At 38.8% G+C, this 23,711-nt stretch overlaps 1 long non-coding RNA gene across 5 annotated transcripts; it reads left to right on the top strand.

Annotated features, from left to right (window-relative positions):
• Positions 1-939: 939 nt before the first annotated feature.
• Positions 940-23,711, top strand: LOC135309251 (uncharacterized). Of its 5 annotated transcripts, XR_010369559.1 has the most exons (6): positions 13,598-13,712; positions 14,877-14,964; positions 15,090-15,594; positions 16,542-16,610; positions 19,028-19,204; positions 20,663-23,711. It is a non-coding gene; the product is annotated as an uncharacterized LOC135309251 (long non-coding RNA). The 5 variants fall into 5 exon arrangements; XR_010369561.1 differs by lacking the exon at positions 13,598-13,712 and adding exons at positions 940-1,122; positions 4,199-4,262 and having other exon boundaries at positions 15,090-19,204; XR_010369562.1 differs by having other exon boundaries at positions 15,090-19,204; positions 21,399-21,531; positions 22,515-23,711.

Raw genomic sequence — 23,711 nt, 5'->3', positions numbered from 1 at the left:
GAGTTACCAGTTACCGTTATTGAGTTATTAACTTGGCAAAAATGTGTCTAGAGCAAAAAGGGCAGCCAGATAAAAGCAAATGCTGATAAAGTTTCTGTTCTTCCTTCTGTGTAGGCAAGAAAATATTCCTGTGTTGTCTGAGGCCAGCAGGGAAATAGAAATGCTTTCCAAAAAGAGAAACCAAAAAACAAATGCAAACAAAAAAATCCTAATCTTTCATATTTATCTAAGAACTCCTGAACTCCATTTAGACAGGTATATTCTTTCTTGGGGCGAATGAATTAATTTAAATTAATGTTATATGATCTATAAAAATATTGTTTCAGGTCTCTTGGCTTTTCCAAATGAAATTTGAACTTTCTAAGTTCATTCTCCATAACATAATAAACCCATTTTTAGTGTCAAGAATGTCTAGGAAAGAATGTTGTATCCACCTGTAAGAAAGTTTGGCATTCAAGACTTGAAGAAAACACTGCAAAATATTCTATATGACACCAGTGTGCTCCAGTAAAATATAAACATTGCTTAAAATTATTCACTGATTTTGAACACAGGAAATCTAGAAAATGAAAACAACAGAAATAAATATCTGCTGCTAATTCTTAAGGATGAAAAATATATCTTTGTAAGTAATAAAAACTTTGTAACTGTGATATTCTTTCATTTTTGATGAGAACAACGAGTAAAAGGCAGTTAATATCTTTAGATTAAGAGCATCTCTACCTGTTTCTTTTGAAAATGATGCAAAGCTGTCTTGAAAGACAGAGGTGGTTTCATAAATGGTGTTGTATATGATGCTGTGAGTTGCTTTCTTTTTATTCCAAGTGCTGTTTATAGCTCCAATCTATCCTCCACCACAACTTCACTGCAGTGAGTGAGGAGTGATTCACATATGTTGAGTGTTTTTATTAGGAATTTGTTTTGATTAGGGCTGCAGTTGATTCCTCAAGCCAACTGCCTACATGAAGAAAAAGCATTAACTGTAGGGATCGGATTGATTAGTGAACATTCCTGTCTGGTAGCATAAGGAAAGACATCAAGGAGGTGGAAAAGAAAGATGTGGATCAGCAATCAAAGAGGAGGCAGCAAAAGAGAGGTCATTTAATGCACCCTTGCCTCCAGGTAAGATCAACAGTACCTACGTTGGTCTCAACAGATGTTTGATTAATTCTTTTTAAATGCCTGCAGTAACAGAGATTTCCAAACTTCCTCGTAATATTATTTCAGTTGGGAACTTTCTTAACAGTCCAGAAGTTTTCCCTGACTCCTTATCTGTCCTTTGCTTTTTTTTCTATAATTTTGTTTTCTCTTATATTCATAAGTATGGCAAAGTCACTCCAGTGGCACCACAGATACCTTTCATCATTTCTGAAAATTACCACATCTTCTGGGTGAAACAGTTCCTCTCCTTGCCATTCATTCTTTTTTTGCACTAAGAGTGACCACAGAAACTCTACAAAGCAAAATTTCATCCTCCTTGTAGAGGAGGAACAGAAAGTTCAGGTTTATCCCTCATCTTCTTCAGATTCCAAATGAAACCCCAGGAGATCTCGTGAAAGCACATTCTCGCCTTTACCTGAAGAGGTTACCTAAGATTGTCTACTGGTTATGGTTAATATTGGTTAATTTGCAAATTTGAGGGTAAAACTGGTTTCAGAATCTCTGCCCAGAGAAGCTGTGGCTGTCCCAAGCCAGGCTGGACAGGGCTTGGAGCAGCCTGAGACAGTGGAAGATGTCCCTGCCCTTGGCAGGGGGTGGAATGAGATGAGCTGTGAGGTTTCTTTTAACCCACAGCATTCTGGAATTGTATGATTCTATGAAATAGTTTCAGTGACAGCCCAAATTTGGGTTACAAATTATAGAGATATAATTTATATATATATATATATATATAACCACTATTAAATTTAGCTAAAGATACTTGTCATTGACTATTTTATATTGAACTGCAGAAAATTGCAGCCAAAAATGACAGAGGGGAACAACTCAGCTCAGTTGTTACAAACTTAAGTTCAGCATTTGTGTAGATCACAACTTAGACCAGTATTAGCCTATTTAATTAATTGAAGATAAAAGCCAATGTTTATTGGCACAACTAGTTTTCTACCTTTTAAACAGATAACTTCTGGTATCTTTAAGCTCTTTACTTTGTTTCTCACAGTTAGTTATATATTAATATGTCAAGGCAAACCATGCCATTTTCCAGGCCTCACTGTGTTTTTTCTTCAGTTGTAATTTAAAAGTTTGAATATTCAGCTGCCCATATGACTACATGAAAATCTGAACCACTAAAAATGTCTGTACTTTGCCAAAGGTGGAACTAATCCTGTGTGTCACACAATGTACAGATAATAAAGGTCATAAATTACACTGAAAAAAAGCAAATGTTTTGCAAGGTGAAATATTTCTGCAAACCTATAGCAGGTTTCACAGACTAGTGAAAGTCATTTGGAAAAATTTCACCCAACTGCTGCAAGAGATAATTAATAATCTTTAGTTTAAAGACTGCTTTATGAAGGGGACAAATCATACATAGTTTGCTACCAGGAGATGCCAAACTTCTCCAGGATAGAAATATCTTACCTCCAGGACATCACCCTGTTGGTTTTCCCAGCTGTTACAGAAACAGGTCAACTGAGAGGTGTTTTAAAAGATTTTATTCCATTATCAGTCTCATAGAAGGGTGAGACATAAGAGATGCAATACTCAAACACCATTCCATCAGAAGCCAACCTGTTTCCTGGTTAAAATACCTTAGAAATGTTTTTCAGCCCATTGGCTTTTGCCACACAATGCTGCTAATACTTCTAACACCAATCACCTATAATTTTTGCCCGTGTGTTCCTGCTACAATGCATCTTCTATAGTTGTAATTCTCTAAAATATCTGGTCGTGGTTTGAAACTTGTTGAAACTTGTTTCTGGTTCAGTCTGTCTCAACAATGCCATCTCTATTCCATTCCTTCCTAAGTCAGCACACCTTTTCTCAGAGCTTGCACACAGATGTCCAAGGATGTATGAGCTTTCAGTCAGGTTTTGAGAATTATTCACTGACCCATTTCCCACATCACCCCACATAATATTTCCTAAACAATCCATAAATAATTCTCTCGTGAAGAATTAAGCGCAAAATTGACCCTGGTGGAAATCTCAGGTGTAGGAAAATCTCCTGCAAGAAAACCTGTGGTGGTTTTGGGAGGAGAGAATATTTTATTTTCAGGAGGGTTCAGCAGGAAAGCCAAAGGCTGTGCTCAGGTGTGGGATGACCAGGAAGAACTCAACTGGCAGATTCCCACGTTTCAGCTCCCAAGGGATTCACTAACCCCTTGATGACCCCTGCATCCATGGGATACACAACAGCAGGAGCAGAAATCTCAGCTGTCCCATCCTCAGATGTTCTCCTGGGACACAATAGATCTTCTTTATGGAGACAGGACCCATTTTCAGGTCATTGCACCAACCCCAGAATTGGCGCTTCTTTTTTTTTTTTTTTTTTTTTTTTTTTTTAGCTCCCCTGCATTATCAGATTTTAATTAAGGCATAAATAAGACTCTTCTCCTCTTTTCCAGAATGGCTTTTTTTATTGGGTATTTAAAGCTTTATTTACACAGCTACATTTCTGACCTGTACCTCAGCCCTAGACCTGGAGGACAATCAAATTGATTTTCAGCTAATTGCTTCTATTTCATTTGTGGTGTTTCATTTCTAAACTGTCACAATGTTCTGTCATTTTTCTTAGTTTTTATTTATTTAGTGAATTTATGCAAAAAGCAACCATTTCTTTATTCTTTAAAATTCCTAAATTTTACCTTCAGGATCAATGAACAAAATAAGTGCATATTCAATTTATTTGGAATTAGTCTCTTGCCATCCTTGACAGAAACCTTGATGCTTTAATAATTTTCCCCCTGAAAATATACACACACGCTTTCTCTTTCAAATGCCATTTTATTTTGGGACATAGCTTCTCTTGAATTATATTATTCACTAGAATGCAATATATTCCTTAAGAAAAGAAAAATAATCCAAACAATTTTCTTAGATGACTGATTATAGATTTTTTAGCAACAAAAGTATTGTTATAGCTCAATTAAGAAGGGTAAATATGCATAATATCTAGTAATAATATTTGTATCTACAGCAGATACAATATATTGTATATACAGCAGGTACAATATATTGTTTTTATCCTGTTACAGGTTAGGCCATTTTTGGTGAACTCACATTTCAGGAATTCTGGATTCAGGAAAATTTAATTTCAAGGTATGATTCCCATTCCTTCATCTCTTTTAGCTTTTCATCTGGCTTTCTTAAAATGATAAAATAAAATATCTCTGAATTTTCTTCATCATTAAAAAAAAAAATCTCTTATTAATATAACACATTTCTGATTTTTACATTTTCAAGGTTTTTTGAGCAAAAAAAAATAATTTCAGTTTTTTAAAGTATAGATGGAAAAGTGTATTTATTTGGTAATATTGGCCTTTCTGTTGCTGTTTTCCTTTTCCCACTACCATCCCACTTATTTCCACTTAATTTTAGTCAAGCACATAACACAGAACAGAGGGGATAAGAAATATTTTTGGCTGAAGACATTGGAGTAAATCACAGCTCTTGTGAGAAAATGTCATGGATATCTACGTAGAACAGACAGAACTTAGATTTTATGAGAAAAAGATAGGGAGAAAAGTGCAAGGACTCAATTTATCTGCATCTGAATGATAAAGAACTGGCTGAACCCTTCTGGTATGGAAATCTATGTTTTTGGAGAGAGTCTTCTTAATTTTTTAAGATAATGCATTGGTCACTAAACCATTTGTTAATTTAATTCAGAAGGAGTCATTGCAGAGATAGTTTGACCTACACTTACAGACTATAGAGCTCCCTAAATTAATTCCCACTTAAAAAAAGGTTTATTTTTAAAAAAACAAATTTAAACATGTGTTGGTGGTAAACCCACAGCTCTGGTAAGCTGCCACAAAAATTTTGTTACTTTGGCTTTTAAAAATCCACAAATATTTTTACCTTATTCGCATAAAGCGAATGTAATTATTTTTCTTTGTTTGCCTTCATGACCCAAACATTTTCAATCTTCTGTAACTATAATTAATTCCAAATAAAACAAGTGATAGCTGTATGAGGGGCATTCAGGGCACACTTGTAGGAGGACATCATTGTAGCAAGGGTAGTGTTTGACAGAGTGGTTTACTAATAGTTTACAACTTAATGTTTATGAAATGCTGTGAAGTTGGGAAGTCCAGTGTGAGAACTGGTAAAGCACAATCTTCAGGAATGGGAAGTTAGGATTTGTTTGTCTCAGTTCTACCTTGGCTTCTTTTTTAATGTGGGATAGAGGGTTTTTTTTCTTCTTTTATATAGTGGCAATGGGAATATCTAGCACACATTTAGTTTAGGTGCCTGAAATATATTAATTTGAGATTTGTGCCCGTTCAGCCCTCCATTTCCACTTGGACAGATTGCTGATTTTTGTGGAAACAGTTCTATTTTTCCTTTTTTTTTTTTTTCTTTTTTTCCCCAGAGAATAAGGGCTGTGACACCTCTGGTGCCCTGCAAAGGGAGGGTGTTTGAAAGGAAGCACTGAGAGAACAGAAGGGCTGAGACACTATCACCATCCCAGAAACCTCACTAAGCTGGATAATTTGTCCATCACGAGACAAGTCTGACTTAGGGAGAGGATTAGTGGGGCTAATGCTGCAGGCACTGCTTGCTGACACATCTCCTGTCTAATCGCTGCATTGTTTTTCCCCTGGTGCTGGAGTGGTCCAGCTCTCCCTGTGCTGTGCCTACAGAGCTTCCCACTGTTCTGCACCAGATCCTACAAGAGCTGGGCCTGTCCTAAAAAAATCCCACAGAGAAGCCAACATCACCCCCTTCCTACTTCTTTCGGTGGAAATAATAATGAGTACCATGCTGATTTCATATTTGTTTCCTTAATGATTTTCTTGGAAAAGGAGATTTGTTTCACTGTGGAATCTCACCTGAAACAGGTTGCCTACTCTGTTTATTTGCCTGGCCTACACATGGGTCTGCACGCTGGAAAGTTCTCCTTCTTCCTCAGAAAGAATCCTAATTTTTATGTCCGTGGCTTTTATCCTCTTATACCCAGCTAACTCTGGAATTCTATTCTCTTTATCTGTTTTCCAGCAGAATGTCCACTGAACAGCAGCTCAAAATCTCCTTTTCCACCACACCAGGCAGAAAACTCATGGCTGTAAGAAAATCACTCTTTTTGCCTGATGTTGAGAATTTGAGCTTTCCAGAAACACCTTGAGTTAATATTGTGCTGTCCATAACCACTCATTTTTATTCTGTATGAGTGAGTCTTTGTTCCCTGAATTTGCCATGGGCATCCTGGTGCTTCAACTTTATCTCTGACATATCACTGAGAGTGTGTTCTTTTGCTGGCAGGTTTGAAAAAACACAAACTAACCACCAACAGCCCACAAACCAAAAGCAGAAACTCCTCTAACTAGTGTGTATCCCCTCAGCTGTTTTAACATAAGTGTATGAATTACATTTTAATGCTCATTAAGAGTTTTGCCAGTTCCAGGTCTGTGGCATCTTTTTAGATTAAATATTATTTGCTCATTTAATTAATACACTACTCCGTACTCTGAACTTTCTAACTAAAAAGAATTAGCAAGTAAGTTGGCTTTTCTCTGCTTCCTGGATGCTACAAATGCTCATAGTTTTCTCCTCAGGTTTCTCTCGCATCCCTTTGGCTCTCTTTGAAGTGGGTGGAATGGTTTTAATGTTGACCCAAACTGAATTGGTTACAGGAGATAAGAAAAATATTTTAATATAAATAGTGCGTAGACAGAGATGATAAAGACAATTTCAGGCATATAGAAAAGGCAGACAAGGAAACTGAAATCAAGCAATTTCTGCATGAGCCTGGTAGATGACTGATTTCACACGCTTTTCAGCAGAGGAATGTGGATGTTCATGAAAACTTGATCAAGAGCCATATCCAAAAGAGCATTTGCATATCTGAAATAGAGTGTACAAGGATTTTAAAGGCCTACATCCAAGATTGTCATCCAAAACTGCCTTTGTTCAGACACACTCAAGCCTGGAAGCACTGCTGAACTTGGGGGAAAAGGGAATTCTCAGTGAGAAGCTGCTGACCTGTCCCAGCCAGCTGCAGGGACCACGTCCCGTGGGGACATCTGTGCCTGGCACTTGTCACACAGAACAGCTCCTAATTACTTCCAGAAGGGAAAACCACTAGAGAAATGAGACAGTGAGTGTGCTGCTCCCCACCTGAACTGCAGCAACTGCTGAGGAGGAGAGGAAATGTGGTTTTATATGATAACTTCTGTGTATTAAGGCTCTAAGAGGCTGCAGCCAGCAATTATTGATGAGCAAGGAAAGCAGACTCCAGAAGCTGAGGGGTTTGAGTGAAACCAGTTCAAAGTAAGTGCTCCACTGTCTGAGGAAGCAGTGGAGCGAGGAGGTTGTGTTCAATAAAACATTGGGTGCTGGGGATGGGATGCAGGGAATTAAAGCACTGAAGGATTCAGATTAGATGGGAATTAGCTGCTGTTAGGAGTGCAAGTTTTTAAAGTAATACAGAAAGTGCCTGGTCACAGCTGATGTAGTCTGAAAGTTGGTTTCAGCCTTATTAATCATCTCATGAGTGGCTTGGATGAGGACTAGGTGGGATGGAGCTGGGATTTGTGACTGTTTGTGGATTAATGGAAACAGTAAACCGTGGTGGGGTTTTTTTTCTGGAAATTATCTAGATTTTTTAAGGATCTTAAGGAATCTCACAAATTGTACAGATCCGAAGCCATCATTCATTTGGCTTTATCCTGTACTGGGCATCCCCTGGAAGCAGGCAGCCCTGGATCCTAGAGACCCAAAGCATTCCAGTGTGCCTTTCCCCATGGAAAGTGGATTTCAATGGCTGATTTTCCACATGGCTTCTCGAGGCCATTCCAGATGCTGTTTATTTGCAGCAGATGAAGGAGGAGGGTATTTGAACAGGTCAATGTGATTCCAGCTTGGCTCCCACATTGCCATTTGTAGGAATTTCCCTGCAGTCAGGAGGAATTGTTCCCTGGGAGGGTGGGGAGGCCCTGGCACAGGGTGCCCAGAGAAGCTGGGGCTGCCCCTGGATCCCTGGAAGTGCCCAAGGCCAGGTTGGACATTGGGGCTTGGAAAAACCCAAATCATTCCCAACCCAAACCGTTCTGTTTTTCTGTGAATCTCTTTGTTTTGTAGTTTCTCCTGCAGTTACTGCCTCAGAACTTAACTCCCGAGAACCGGAAAGCTGAAGGGAATCCATAGCACTATTGTAGATTTTTTTCACTTGGATTTAAACCTCATTCCTTTTCCATACAGCCAGCATGAGGCAAGCTCTCTCAGGGGTGATCATTTAATCAGGAAAACCCCAACAATTATTTTAGGTTGGTTTGCACTGTCCATGTAAAACCAAGGGATAAAGTTACTCGTGCATTTAAAAAGGGGCTGCTTTTGATTTTGCTTTTTTCATTTTTTTTTCTTCCATGTAATTCTTTTCTGATTGGTCAGGGAGGGTAAAGTTTGGGTCTAGAAGAATGTTTAGTACGTGGTCAATACAGCTGCTGGGCTTACTGTTCTTTTTTTTTCTCAAAATTGAGACTTAAAATGAAGAAATATCTTGCATGGCAAGCTTTTATATATATATATATATATATATATATACAGAGCTGTGTATATTCCACGTGGCTGCATGTACTGGAGTTAGATGAGGCCTTGTCTGCCATCTCACAGCTTCTGACAGCATTGCAGATCTGTATTTTACAGGAAATTCTGAAAACTTGTGAAATCTCGTATTTGTCCTTTTTTCTTTCTTTTTTTTTTTTTTTTTTTTGCCTCTGCTGCTAAGTCATTATTGTCTCATCTCTCACAAAACATACCATCCAATTTCAGAAGCAGACTTCATATCCATTTTTCCGAGGAGGGATAGACAGCTTTGATTGCATTTTGTGTTATAAACAGCAAAGTGACTGTAGAAATGGCTGGACTTATTGCACTGAAAACCCCTCTGTGCTGAGGGCGCCGTTTGCATGAAAAGCCTTCTCTGTGTAATGTGAAAGTTTCTACGAATGAGAACTGCACAGTAGTAGTAGTTAGGGCTTTATTACTTAGTTCTAATTTGTATTGATGGCCTAAAAAAAGTAGCATGCTTTGCAGTTCTATGAAAGAAAAGATTATAAATGGAGATTAATTATAATTTTGCTAGCTCAGTACTTGTAAAACTAAAGCAATTTATATTCTTTCTCTTAATGATCTCCATTCCTGATTGCAGTAATGTAATCTAATTGTGATTATGATAGTATCTGAATCATGTGGGCCTCTATGTGATTGGAACTACTCTTTGCATTAAAAAGTAATTTTGGAGTAATGATGAAAAGTTACTGTGGAAAATTGGCAAGTAATATATTTTACTCTGTATCTTAAGTTTCTGCTTTCATTTTTGATTATATCTTATAGCAAGGATAAGTATGATACTATATCAAGGATTTATTACATCAAAGACTTATCAATGATAACTCTGAGTATCGAGGATAAGCATGATATTATTGGAATAGCACAGATATGGTCGAGGCAAGAAATTGAAGTTTTGAGATACTGGGCTGGGGTTTGTGGAGAGGAAGGGTAGATGGAGGAGGAGCCCTATCAGTATTCCTGGGAGATGAGTGTCTTCAGAGGGAAGTGCTGCCAGTATTTTGGCTGACATAGCAATGTCAGTGCTGATAAAAGTTAGGCACAATAAAGGTAGTCAGGTGGTTTTCTGAAGGCTTCTTTGAACTTTTAGGTCTTTGCTTACAGATGAGAGAGGCCTTCAAGAGCGTCAGAACTTTGATAAGATGGCTTTTAATTACTCCTTTATTGACTGTGAGAAGGTAGAAGTAGGGAGGGAATACTCACGTCTCTAAAGCCAACGCAGGATTGCCTCCAATTCCTCGTGGGCCTTATTGAATTGTCTTTCAGAAACTATTTGAATTAATTCAAGGGTTTGAGCCAAGGGTAATAAAGGGTGTTGAACTGGAGAGGTATGAAAGATCCAGTGATCTTGACATCATTTGATTTAAAGTATTTGTTGAGGAGCGAAAAGCAATGCAAGCCTTATGGCAGGCTGACTTTCAGGGAGTGCAGAGTGTGCTAAGGAATTTTTATCAGGATTTTATTCTAATGTATGGTAAATCTACTGAAGAAAATTGGAATATATTTCAGAAACAGTTGGAGGACATTTGAAATTCATCCTGGTTTAAGTCTAAAGAAGGATAAAGGTAACAATGCCCAATATGGCTAAGTAGAGTTGTATAGTAAAGAGTAAGATAAGCAGTAAGCACAAGGTGTTGGGAAAAAAAAAGCCAAATCTGGTAAGGTGGAGCAGTTGAAAGGCTAAAGAAAATAAGCAGATGCAAACTGAAAGGCTAATTAGAAAAGCAAAGAGAAAATGCTGAATGCTAACTGCAGAAAAAAAAATATAGTTGAGATGATAATAATATCCTGTGAATATACTCCAGTAAACTGAAAGGAAAAATAGATCCAAAAATCACTGTAGTGTGGACAAAGGCATGGCGGATTTGTTCAGCAGGTTTTATTTTTGTGTGTGAATACACAGAGGCAGATGGGTGGATGGCTGGGCAGATGGAGAGCTGCTGAACAAAGGAGGAATGCTTTTCCTTTCTGTGGCAACACGTGCAGCCTCACCTGAGGAACTGGCAAACACGACAGATATCACAATATCCAGCTCAAAATCATTTAACATGGCCTGACTGGCAATAAGGAGTGCAAAAAAATCAGTCTGATTTCCAAGAGTCAGCGAAACTTTGAAGAAAACCAGAGCTGTGGGTAGCATTGCTTATGGCCATAGATGCAAAATCCATCAGGGTAGCCCAGAACTCTGGAAGGAAAGTGTGAGCAGAAGGAAGTGTGGATATATTCCAGTGTGGGAAATGGATTTGTGGAGAAATTGCAACTCTTAAAAAATAAAACAATTTAATTTCTACCCTCATCACCAAATTAATCAAAACAGAAATGCTTATAAAGTATTGTAATTAAGAAGTAGTTGGCTTCTAATTGTGATAGTGTGAATTCTAACATCTGTATTGTCTTACCCTTCACGTGAGACTGAAAATAGAATAAAAGTTTTTAAAATGCCTCTCAGTTGCCCCATGTCTGGGTTAGAAAAGGGCTTAATTTGACATTCTAGGATACAAATATTAACTTGATCATGTAACTGATTGAGTCTGGTATCATTTGCTCCTGGGACTGTATTTGGGCCAGGGCTGTGGCACCACCAGTGCCCTTTCTGACCTTAAATCTTTGGAGGGGAAGCACCAGAAGCCTCCTGGCACAGGATGGGCTGCAGTTCCTTCCCCTGCAGCACAGCATGCAGCTCAAATAAAAATAAAAGACAAGCTGCAGATATTCCCTGTCCCTTTTTTCCTTCCAGAGGGAGTTCCAGCACTCCCCTCACGAGTTAAAAATATCCCAGCTCTCTCCTGACTTCTGCCTCAAACTTGTAATTACTTCTAGCTGCTGTTTGCTTCTGCTAAAGGTTTGCACAGCAAAGGTTGGGGTAACCCTGCAGCTCGAGTTTGGCTGGAGATAACAAACGCACACAAGAGCTGTTTTCTATAGAAAGTGTCTATTTCTTTGCAGAAGTGAGTTTTTAATAGGCAGGATCACTGTGAATTCCCCCCGACGCAGTGATTTTTGCTCCCCCTGCTGTCACGACAGCAGCAGATTAACCAACCCTTTTGCCCACTCAGACGTGTGTTGATAATGTGGATGCACGGGATGCTTTTGTTAAAATAACAAACACTTGCAGCAAAGGGAGGAGGGAACCGTGCAGTATTTAAATAAAAAGCCAGCCCTGGGAATGTTCTGCATTTAAGACCTGTGTGCTGAGCGAAAAATTACAAGGATTGATCAACTTGAATGATTATTTGCTCCTCTGAAAGACTACACCAAACAAGAGAGAGTTACTGGAAAAATAAATAAGGGGTTACGTTGCTAAAGCTCTTTGTGTCTGGGAATGCTGAAATCCAGGCTGTGGAATAACTTGGAATTCCTGCCCTGAAATTATTACTTAGACTGAGCCCCTGTCAGAGGTGTTGCTGTAACAATATTTTTTTTTTCCTTTCCAGGGATCAAATCTGCCTCTTTTTTTTTTTTTTTTTTTTTTTTTTTTTTTTTTTTTTTTTTAATTAATTTATTTACCAGGTTCTGAAATGCTCATTGAGATGCCTGCGTGGCTGTGGGGTGGCCCCAGGGTGGGAGGTGCAGCCTCTGACCCACCTGCCCACCAGGAACCAAGTTTTTAGGATTTGAAGCCTTTCTGTGCAAAGGGATTTTCATTTCCTGAAGTTAGCAGTCCTGCCTTTTGCTGCAACCACCTGAGTAATTTAAAGAGTGGGGTATGCACTAAATACATAGATATTAACGATCTAAATTTGTATTAAACATAGAAGGTATATTAGTTATTATATACTGTTATATACTGAATGCCTATACTAATAGTATAATCTATATATATACACAGTACACATATACATTTCATATATCATGAGTATATTATATTTATTATATGTATACTATATATACTATGATATGCAGTATATATAGACACTATATAAAATATATAGTGTACATATACACAATAAATACTATATATACTATAACAGAAACATATAATAAATATATATGTATATATAACTATTATACACAAATTGTATATATACATACTATATATAATATCGTATATACACATGTACATATATACTACATAGGTATATATACTATAAATATAGAATATATACATGTGTATAAACTATATGTAACATATAGTGTAGATTATATATATAGTGTATATATATACTATATATATTATATATATAGTAAAGTAGATATGTTTTATAAGTTTATAAACTAATATATAACAATATATACTATATGAATGTAATATGTATTATTTAGGTATATATAGGTATGTATGACAACATAGAAATGGGATAGATATTATATGGTTTCTTATTTTAGCATCTATCTATTATTATATTTTTATATCTGTCTATCTGCATATATCTACATATTTTTTTTCTTTTTCAGCTGAAAATCTTTATTCTCTTTGCATCCCAATTTCCCTGACTGCCTTCCCACTGATTTTTGAGGGTCCGTGGGGCGTTGCCGTGAATTATTTGCCTGGTGCAGAGCATTCCCAGGACGTGGGGGACACAATCCCATGGTGACCACCTGGTGCTCACCCCGAGCCAGGAGCATCCCTGCTTCCAAGGGGTGACCCAGCCAGGCTCTGTTTCTGAAATAAAAGGAGAAGTGAGGTTCTGGGCAGGAGGCAGGAAGGTTTTTCCGTCGGGGGAAGTTCGGCGGGCGCCCGCCGGACACTGAGCGCTTTGTGCGGGCCTGGGGCCGGCTGTCTGCCCGCTCCCTTAAGGGAACTTGACAGATCTTAAAAAAAAATCAATTTTAAGCTCACATGCCCCAGTGGGTGCCAGAGCCACTTCAGAGAGGCTGAGAGATGGCTGAGTCGACAGGATTTGACTTCCCGAGGTAGAAAGGTGACAAACTCCATCATGAGAAAGGGGCAGCTCGGGGCCTCCAAGGCCGAACCTGCTCCCAGGATCCGGGGCCCGGCGTTGTATTGAACCTATTTATCTCTTTCATGGGCCCAAGGTACCACGGGGAAAGAAAAGTTGTTCAAAAAAACGCTGGCAGAATTCAAGGGTGTAAATGATGAATTACTTTTCATCAGCTGAAAGGAAACATACTCCGGAACAATACTGAAAGGGAGCAGGAGCATCTGACCTCCTGCTTCAGAGCAGCCAATATCTTCATTCAAGAAGACAACCATGAAATTACACAGAAAATGGGATTGTCATGAACAGCCCCTTGAAATCTCAGTATACAGTCATTACTGCATGGGAAAAAGCCTTCATCCACACATCATAACTTGTAACAGACAAGGGAGGGGAAAAAAAAAAACCCACCCTGAAAACTGGCCTTGGAGTTACCAGTAGGAATGTAGAAAATATTTGTTGATTCAAACTTTTCCCCTCTAGTCTCCCAAATCACTGTAAACAGACATAACAACGTCCTAACCCCAGCGTAAGCCCAGCTTTCTGGCCACAGACAGCTCATTGGAGCTGTTTTGTAAATCAGAAGAAAGGAAGAGAGAGGGAAAGCCAGCCTATCACTTTATTTATATTATCTGTCCTTGGTGATTGATTTATCATTTAAGTGCTTTGAGAAGAGAGCCCAGAAACTGTTGTCCAATTAGTGCTGCCCTCTGAAACCACGTACTATAAATATTCGTAATTATCAGAATGGCAAAACAATCTTCATCAGAGCTCCACAGCCAGGGTAACAACTGATTTTCTGGGTTTGCCTAGCAAAGTTTATATTTATCCAAATTAGGCAGAGAATAAAAAGCAAACAAGAGGCTATTGCTTTATATGAGAATGAAACCAATCACAGAGAATGAGCAGCCAGGAATATGAGGATAAAAATAACACATTTAACTGTTTATTTCTTGATTCTTGCAGATTTCTACATTGACTTTAATTAAGCTAGCCCTGGGCTAGTGGGCACGGAGAGGGGTGGGTTTTTTTATTCCTCTTTTATTTTTTTAATTCCTCATTAGGCTGTTTTTTCCTTGGCTCTTGTGGCTTTAATGACTAGTCCCATTAAATAGGTCAATGGGCTGCTTTTATTTCAAGTTTTATATAGACTCATATTCCACTGGATCTTAAACACGGAACACCCAAAGCCTTTCCAGGCAAATTCCTACATTCCTGCAGATAAAGATGCATTTCTTTCTCTTGTCCATTCCCTCCACAGCAGCTGACCTTTCACTGTGATGCAGCTGGGGAAAGATCTGGAAGGTTGGTACCATTCTGGGCCAGCCAGGTGCAAAAATAATTCCCAGGTAAGTGTTTGGGTGAGGTTAGGAATCTGTGGGCAGCAAGGAGATGGAAGAGGAGTGGGAGCACCTGCATTCCCTTTCATCACCTTACAGGACCTTTCCCTTTCCCTCTTTCCCACCCTCCCCAGGGGATGATGGATGAAGCCAACCTGAAGAGTGCAGGGGCCTGCCTGGAACAAGGGTGGTGCACAAAAAGGATATCAGGAACATCCCTGGGTGATGAGCCTCCTCTCCCGGGGCCCTGGACCAACCCCAGACCAAATCAAAGATAAATATGAAAGGGAAGTTGCTTTGTGAGAGGGCCAGAAAGACTTTTTACCTGGGAAAAAGAACAAGTCTTGAGGTCTGAGAGTGAGGAGAGAGAAAATCCTCTGAACTAATAATTTCTTTATTCATTGTCAGGAGTGAATTTTTTTTTTTTTTTAATGGCTTTGCCTGATGTCAGTCTAGAACAAAAATTGATGCTCTAGCACTGCCCACGAGATGCTCCCAAGCTCTATTTCTGTGTTTCCTGCGTTATTCTGTAACCCTACAACATGAGTTTCTGTGTGTAGGTGTTTTGGGAACATATTTAGGAAGCTGCTGTTCTTCTGGCCAGAGGTCTCAATGGAATTCCTCCTTCTGAGACACGAGGTTGGTGCCATGGGTTTCTCTGCAGCAGAGCAGTGTTTCTCTTATTGAAAATATTTCAATAAGAAACAAGAGAGATTCAACATTGTTGATATCTCTGAATGCACCCAGCCTGCCTGAGCTGCCACATACCATATTAATCCAGCAAATGTCCTGTACTGGGAATTACAACTCTTCATCTTCTCCCAGGTTTTTATCAGCCCCTTGAAATGCATTTTTTCATACAGTCTTTTAGCAAAGTAGCCCATTCTAGCACTGAATTGGAAGCACAAAATAACAAATGTCGATAATGTTCCAGACAAAAACCTGGCAGAAAGGTGCCTGGGAAAATTTGTGGGCTTCATTGGTTGCCACAGGTAGAAACACAGCTCTGGTGCAGCAAATTAGCTGATTATGAGCTACTTAAAAATTCAAATTCAGACAGCCCTTCAGACACAATTTAAACCATTATTTTAAGTGCAAACTGGGCTAAAAATAATTGGATTCTAACCTCATACCTCCTAAGCCTGTACCCAAGGTTTCTAAATGGAGAATGGATCAGCCCATTTGGAGTTGTGAATCCCAGGCTGGAGGTGTTTGTGTCCCTGCTGCCCCTGAAAGGAGTCTGTTCAGACTTCCCTACCCAGTCTGGAGGCTTTCCTCCCCAGCCCAGTGCCTCCAGCAAGGGGAGATGGATCTTATCATCAGGCTGCAATTTGTAGAGTAATTAGGACCTTGACTGTGACAACCTTTAGCCTGTCAGCAGTTGTGGTTTAGCTCATAGTTAAAATGACAGTGGAAAGTCTATTGCAGCTACTCTAAATATATCCATATTTTAACTAGATGAGGTGATATGAGGGTTTGCAGTGATTTGTTTAGATATACAGGGGAGTGTCAAAGGACTCTTTAAACTGGGACTGAATCCATTTGATTGTCTGAAAGGTGATTTTGATTGCCTTTTCCTCCTTTAGAGCTGGATGGTGATGAGAGCAGCTTTCCTGCAATGGGAAAGCAGGGAATCCCCAAAGTACAACCAAAGAGTAGGTACAAACCTGTCACGTGCTCTATTCCACATCAAGAAATGTCTTTTATTCAGATTTAGCAAATTAGCAGGTAGAGCTAATCAAGCAATTTGACCACTGAGCAATTTTTAATGCTCCAACAAACTGACCTCAAACTACACAAAGGCTGTGCAGCTGAATTGTAAACTCCTTTTATATACATAGATTTTTTTTTTTTCTATCCCGCCTACATTTCAGCACACTTTTAAGGAGTTGTCATTATCCTAATTATAATTAAGGCACTTGAAATAAATCCAGAGATAGTAAACAGTGTAAAAATATCTAAATAGGGGAGCTGGTCCATTGATTTTATGGCTAAGTTATCACCTCATGTATAAATGCTACAATTGATAAACAATACCTTTAATTCAGCAGTCAAAATGATGCTATTAACTTGGAAAACTGATGAAAAAAAATGCTAATGTGAATACCTCTGTTTCTAAGCAGAGTGACAAGAATCACTGCTCCATACGAGCCAATCCGAGGGCAGATTGAACTTTTGGCACACAAATCAGTGGTGGAGAGGAGGAATTTCCTTCTCACTGGGAATGCTGGGTTGCTCCTCCTGGACCAGGGAGTTTTCTATCAAAATCACAATATCTCAAGTATTAACACCAGAGGCAATTAATGGGATTTCCAAGAGTGTCTGGGGCCTGGATGCCAGTCGAGTTTCTAGGTGATTTTTAAATGATGTCTAGAACCCATCTGCATCCTTTGGCACCCACAGCCCTTCAAACTGTCAACTTTAGATGTCTGCCTTGATTTGTGATGGGTCTAGTCTGAAGCAAAACTAATTGTGACTGACAGCACAAAAAGACAGGTGCAGAATTGAAGCACAGGTCTTGGGCTCACAGAGCTGATGGACTTTTAGTGTATTTTTAATGTTTCACTTTCACTGGCTCCTTAATTAAATAAAAATATTTTAGATAGAGCAGCAGAAATCAACTTCTTTGACTGATATGAATCCTGTTTACTCTCCAACTCTGAACTCAGCAGGTTAAGTAATTGGGAGACAGAAAAGTTCCTATATTTCTATTTCCAGCTGGTGGTACACAAAAGGCAGGAAGTTATCTCATTAATGGGGCACCAGCTTTATGCAAATTATAGTAACAAAAAGGCTTCCCTTCATACTTTTCATAAATTACCTAATAAAGTAGGAATAAATGGCCATATTCAAGAGCCTTTGTTGTATTTTTAGCACAAGACTCTTTCTGTTACTGCAAATATGACTAAATGCGCCTCGTTCAAAAGGGGTGTTTATGAAATAAGGCCACTCAAAAGCTTTTATTCCTTAACAGCCTTCAGTTACTTTTATGGCACAAAATTAACATAATTAGTCACAGAGAATAGATGACATAAGCAGCGTGCCATGCACAAAAGGGGAAACCAGTATCTAAGGAAGGTATTTTGAGAGATCAAAAATTTTCAAAGTGCTCAATACTAGAAGGTCCTTTTTATTTGTGCACAGCCTTAAGATACTTTCTTACTCCGTGAAATTCCCATAATGAGATGCAGCAGACAGATGACATTAGCGATGAGCCATTAGAAAGAGGTCAGTTTCCTCTGAAAGATAGTCACTGTTCCTGCTCGTCATTAATTTGCAGCTTCAAAGCAGCGAGCATATGATAGTCTGGCATGTTAAGCAAGTTGCAGTTATCTTTAAATAACCATTTTTTTCCAGTTATTAGAAGCTAAAGTTTTTAAACTTCTGACTGAAAGCAAAATTAAAGCACGCAGCAGTGTAAAAAGGCTACGGAGAGATTAGAAAAAGGAAATCAAATGTGTTTTAGAAATGAAGTTAGCTTTTCCCTAGGGAAAGGCTGCCTTAACTTTTAGTCCGAGAATTTGGGGTTGCATATTGACCTCAGAGACTTGATTGCTTGCTGGTAAAGGAGAGAAACTCACTATTTTTAGCTGTTATCTCCTTGTTGGTTAGCACAGCCAGATGTAAAGGGCAGAAATGCACAACTATGGAAATAACATTTACCAGAAGGAAAGATACCCGAGGTTCTTGAGCAAGGTGGGGGAAGATAAATGTATCTTCTGTCCTTGTGGTTTGGTGGGAGCTTTGGTTACACCTCTGCTTTGGCAATGAAGTATATTTGGATATTAGGAAAGGCTCAGGAGGTTCAGATCATCCCTTTTCCATGAATCCTTAGGCGCAGTGCAACAGGCAGGAGACAACTCCAACGTGTGGCATTGAAATCTTGATGCAAAAAGCCTTGTCAGATCTCTAAATTGTGTCCCATGTCCCAGTGGGAACTAAAACCCCTCCTGTTTGGGTGAATTATCTGATCATGTTGAGGCATAAGCCCACTGAATTAAATTCTAATTTATAATAATGTCCGTAAGGCAAATTAATACTTCTGATTTCCTCAAACCTGTGTTGACTCCAGTAACTCTGGCACAGCACAAATCCACTGGCAGTGCTCTCCTCTATTCAGCATTGTCCAGGCAGCAGGACCAAATCTTGGCTTGAAGAATCAGCCAGCACTGCTTAAACCAGAATCCTTGTGAGGCTTCACCCCTGACAGACTCGGCATCAGGCATAAAGTGAAGACCAGAAATGAAAGGTATTGTTGGTTTTTCAGACTTCAAATCCTTGGGTTTTGTCATTTTCAAGATCTGTGTCTGCCTTTATCGATGATTTCTATCAATACCAGTCTACCCAAAGCAATTTTGGAAGATGGATACAAAGGGCATGTAGTGCAGATTAAAACTGAAAGCTACAAGTTATTCCCTGAGATTCCTGTAGTAAAAGGAAACCAGTGGTAAGGAAAGGAATACAGGAAGAGGAGATGCTGGTAATTTCTATATGCCACATTCCAGAATGGATTATTTCTGTTTTAACTAATAAGAATCTATAGAACAGAATGAGAGAATTATGAATTAGATGTTCTTGTTAAGGTCTAGTTCAGTTTTAATTAAAATACGAGCAATATATATGTGCATTTGTGCACACAAATTCTGGGTTATATATCACACACACACAAAAACCAATATATAAAATACAGACACCCTTGTTCATTATGCCCAAAGTTTTGCTTTAAACACAGAGCTTTATACATTATTTTAAACACATTTTTAACACATGTTAATAATATTCATGCTGGTGCTTTGAAAAATCTGCGAGATGTGGTTAATGAAGAGAAACTGCAGCATAAATTGCATGTAAAATATGCAATCCACAACAACATATTTTTTCTCAAGCTGCAGTTTTTTCACATTAAACATCTTTTAGCTTGTTTAAATTTATTTCCTATTGTTTATAAAGAGCATCATCAGCCACCACTGCTTGAAACAACTACAAGTAGTAAACCAGGCAATCTTCTTACTTTAATAAGATTCTTTGGTTAAAAATAGATTTTAAGTCCATCTCACATTAAAGGGTGTAAATCCTAATGAAATTGCACAAAATGTTTCCATTTTCAAGGGATGTTTTCCATACAATGAAATTTTTTTTCCCCTGAAATTTCACCAAAGAAAATAGTAGTAGTTTTTTTTTGTTTGCACTTTTATTCCTTTTAATTTTATTCCAGACTCTTCTTTTATAGAGCAAACAATTCTAATTCCTTTTCTTTTATTTTTTCCCCGTTACATTCTGTTTTTCTATATATTTATCATTCCCACTCTTCTCTTTTATTCTGTCTCCAGTTTGTAAACATCTTTTTTGACCTGGGTATTAAATCACTGTTTATAGCACTATGGGTGGATCAGGTATTACCAAGACCAAGGAATGCAGAAGGATATTCTACATTATTTCCATTTGTATCCATAGGCTTCCTGAGGTTTTTTATATCCTTTTTCTACAGTATCATAACATTTAAAATTCTGATTTTTGGAACTGTCCTACAGTGTTGTTGCCTTACCAGAACATCCCCAGTTCTGCATTTAACACCCTGGTAATTCCTAACTAACCATAAAAGGTGTATTTTTCTTTTTTTAATTAAATGGGAATTTTATGTCTTTTCTCCAATTTGACATGACCTTTTGAATTTTAACACTAAAATTTAATATTCTTCTGTGTCCAGCTCCAGGGTCCTCAACACAGGAAAGACATGGATCTGCTGGAGAGGGTTCCAATGAAGGACGAGGAGATGATTAGAGGGGTGAAACATCTCTGCTGAGGAAAAGCTGAGAGGGATAAATGGGATATTGGTAAATAACTCTTCCCTTGGAGGGCACAAATCACCCAGAGGAGCTGTGGCTGTTCCTGGATCCCTGGAAATGTCCAAGGCCAGGCTGGACAGGGCTTGGAGCCCTCTGGGATAGTGGAAAGTGTCCCTCTGGATTGTAGATGACCTTTTGGCCCCTTCTAACCCACACCAGCTGGGGATTCCGTGTACTGGAATTCCACTCTGCTTGGAGAGTGGATGAGGAGTTTTCAATTTCAGTTTTTACTTTTGGTGCTCAGAAATCTGTTCAGTCCTTCTCATCCACAAGAGATGAGACAGTACTTGGAAATCAATCCAGGTTTTTACAGCTTAAAAGATTAGCCTACCACAAGGAACTGTTTTACTTTATTATTGTTGGTTTTATTAACAAAATTGCTGGCAATCCCAAGACTATAATTTATATCAGTATCCTATTGTGGTAAAACCCCCAAAAACACATATGAAGACAGAGAACCTGACCCAAACAATTTGGTGAAAAAATAGACACGCTATTGAACATGACAAGGAATGAGTGGTGACTTAGATTTGTAAATCATCCAGTCAATCATGTTATATTCATATCATATATCAGGATTTCTATTCATTTTAACAGGTCTCAATTATTTTAATATATGGGCCAATAAATGGATACATGTTCATCTCTCAAGGAAGCTGATTTCTTACTGCCACCACGGAAGTCACAGATATGGAAAAATGGGAAAAATTGGCTTTGGACCAGACATGATGTAAGTATGGATGAAGGGAGGAGTGGCAGGGAGGGGTGGCATTGATGAAAAAACAATGGAAAATAGAGGAAGGTGAAATACTCAAAAGGTCAAGCAGGAAAAGAGTGCAAGGATAGGCAGGAAGGGATGGTCAGCACTCAGGGTTTACACAGGTCTTACAGAAAAGGAGAAAGAGGTAATCCCATGGATGAGAATGTCACTGAAAATTTCATTGAATTGACCTGGAAGCCTGAAAATCTAAATTGGTAGAGAAGTATAAGCAACTTTATTTCTGTTGGTTTTAGCTCATAAAATTGTTGTTCGTTTCCATGTCTCCATTAACATTGATTTTCCAAATCCATATCAAATTTATGTTTCACCCAAACACCTCAGAGTGGGTGAAAGTGCAGAGGCCAAACTAATAATTTGAGATTTGAGCTGAGGCCTATCCAGGGTGAAATTTGACTGTGGTTTTGCATTACTTCTTTCAGTGATTCACTGTTTGAACTTGTGCATGCTTTTCCTTTCAGGTGTGAGTTTCACTGTATTAACATTACTCAGAGGAGCAACAAACTGCACCACCTTACTTAGCCACAGATTGTTTTGGTTCTGCAAACTGATCTCTTGTATTTGCTATTTCACTTGCTCATTTATTTGGAATTCTTAAATTTATTTGGATTACTCTGAATCTTGTAGCTATTAGCATAGAAACATGGAGTGATTTTGGATGGAAGACACCTTAAAACTCATGTCATACCAAGCCCCTGCCATGGGCAGGAACACCTTCCACTGTCCCAGGGTGATCCAGCCTGGCCTTGGACACTTCCAGAGATCCAGAGACATCCACAGCCTCTCTGGGCACCCTCTGCTAGGGCCTTACCACCTTCAGGGTAGAATTTCATCCTAATATTCATTCTAAACTTACTCTTTGCCAGTTTGAAGCTATTCCCCCTTTCCCGTCCCTCCAGGCCCCTGTAAATTGTCTCTCCTGTCCTTTCTTGCAGGCTCCCTTCAGGTCCTGGCAGGCCACACTTAAATCACCCCAAAGCTTTTCTCCAGGTGAACAATGCCAGCTCTCCCAGCAGAGCTGCTCCATCCCTCTGCTCATCCTGGTGCCTCCTCTGGATGTTCCAGCAGCTCCAGGTCCCTCCTGATGGGGAAGCCCAGAGCTGGATTGCTGCTCAGCTCCACATCCAGCAAGGCCATTTGCTGCCATCCAGAGATGGAGATACAGCTGATTTTAAGGTTGCAGCCAGACCTTAGGCTCTACACCTCCCTCAGGATCATATTTGAGCTGCTTTGGCCCTTTTTTTACTATTTTTGTGTTATAGAGTAAAAATGTCAGCTCCCAAATTTTTGCTTTGCGAAGGAAAGAAAATTAGCCTTATTTTTTCATCTCAGTTAAGGAAGGGAATGAATGTTAAGAGCCACAATTCATAAATAGGTGGAAAAAATTGTTGATGACTGTCCCAACTTTGGGCTTTACCTCAGTAAAGCTCATGCCCAGCTGTGAGCATGTTTATATTTTAATGGGCCTTGGCATCAACCACAACCTGAGCAAGTCAGAATTCCATGTTTCCCCCTCTCATGTTAGAGTTTGGTAGTACAGCAGAAAACAAAGGAATTGGAAGAAGAATCCTATTAATTCCGGCTGCTCTAATGCAAAACCGGGTTTCATTTTTAGATTTCTATTTTCTACTTTAATTATATAAATCTGAACATACTTTCAAGATTATGAAATAAGAGCCAGGAAGCCAGTTATTTTTCATCATTTATTTTTAAAGCAAATTTATCTTTGAATTGTCATCTGTTAAAATTCCTGAGAAGCAGACCACAAATGAGTACAATATGAACATGATTTTCCATGCCAGCCCAATTCAAGTAAAAGATGTAAAGATTTTTTTTTTTTTTTTTAGGTTTTCCTTTGAACACTTCAGCTGGACACAAAGTGTGACCAGTTCCACCTCAGCAGGCCTTGGGTCCCTTTCCAAGTTTACAGCGTGTATGTGCACACTTGCACATGTACATACAAATAATACCAAGCTAAGGCATGTATTGGCAACATAAACTCAATTAAATCTTCAGTTTAATGGATTCTGAAACCTTGAAATATTCTGCAAAGGGAGCAGCAATGGGAACACAGGAAAGAGCTAAAAAATGCTGTCTTGGAAATCACACAGAAGATCCCTAAATGCTTCTTT

This window comes from Passer domesticus, chromosome 10, assembly GCF_036417665.1.
Source record: "Passer domesticus isolate bPasDom1 chromosome 10, bPasDom1.hap1, whole genome shotgun sequence".
NCBI lineage: Eukaryota > Metazoa > Chordata > Aves > Passeriformes > Passeridae > Passer > Passer domesticus.
The sequence above is the reverse complement of the archived record's forward strand: the minus strand, read 5'-3'. Positions and strand labels throughout refer to the sequence as shown.